The sequence below is a fragment of the Egretta garzetta genome, unplaced genomic scaffold (assembly GCF_000687185.1).
Source record: "Egretta garzetta isolate BGI_Z169 unplaced genomic scaffold, ASM68718v1 scaffold186, whole genome shotgun sequence".
In the NCBI taxonomy this organism is placed as follows: Eukaryota; Metazoa; Chordata; class Aves; order Pelecaniformes; family Ardeidae; genus Egretta; species Egretta garzetta.
The window spans coordinates 73178-73712 of NW_009259969.1; the positions used below are offsets into that span (position 1 = coordinate 73178).

Sequence of the window (535 nt, forward strand, 5' to 3'; positions counted from 1 at the left end):
CCTACACCCGTCCCTCTGTCCTTCTGCCCATCCATCCATCCATCCATCCATCCATCCACCCACTCACCCCAAATTCATTCCTCTGTTCCTCCATCCACTTGTCCCAAATTCATCCCTCCATCCCTGTGTGCTCACCCATCAACAGCTTATTCACCCCAAATTTACCCTTCCATCCACTTATCCATCCCTCCATCCGAAATTCACTCCCCCCATCTCTCCATTGATCTATTTGCCCCAAATTCATTCTTCCACACCTCTGCCCACCCACGCCTCCACCAACCCATCAGTCCCCAAATTGATGCCTCCCTCCAGCCCTTCCTCCCCAAATCCTTCCCTCCTTCCCCCTGCCCATGCCCAAGTGCTGCTCCCCTGGGTCCAAGTGGGGCATCATGGGGGTGGGAAACCCTGTGGTGGGTAGAGATGGGTGGGGGCCCACTGTGGGCTGTGGTGGGGTGGGAGTAGGGGTCCATGCCCAACCTGCTGAGCTGCTCCTGCAGCTGTGCCACCTCCTGCCGCCGGGCCTGGGGCTGCCGCC

General features: G+C 58.9%; 1 protein-coding gene across 1 annotated transcript in view; it reads left to right on the forward strand.

Annotated features, from left to right (window-relative positions):
* The window catches only part of LOC118452448 (tensin-like), a 73282-nt gene that overhangs the window by 1062 nt on the left and 71685 nt on the right, over positions 1-535 (forward strand). The window lies entirely within an intron of this gene.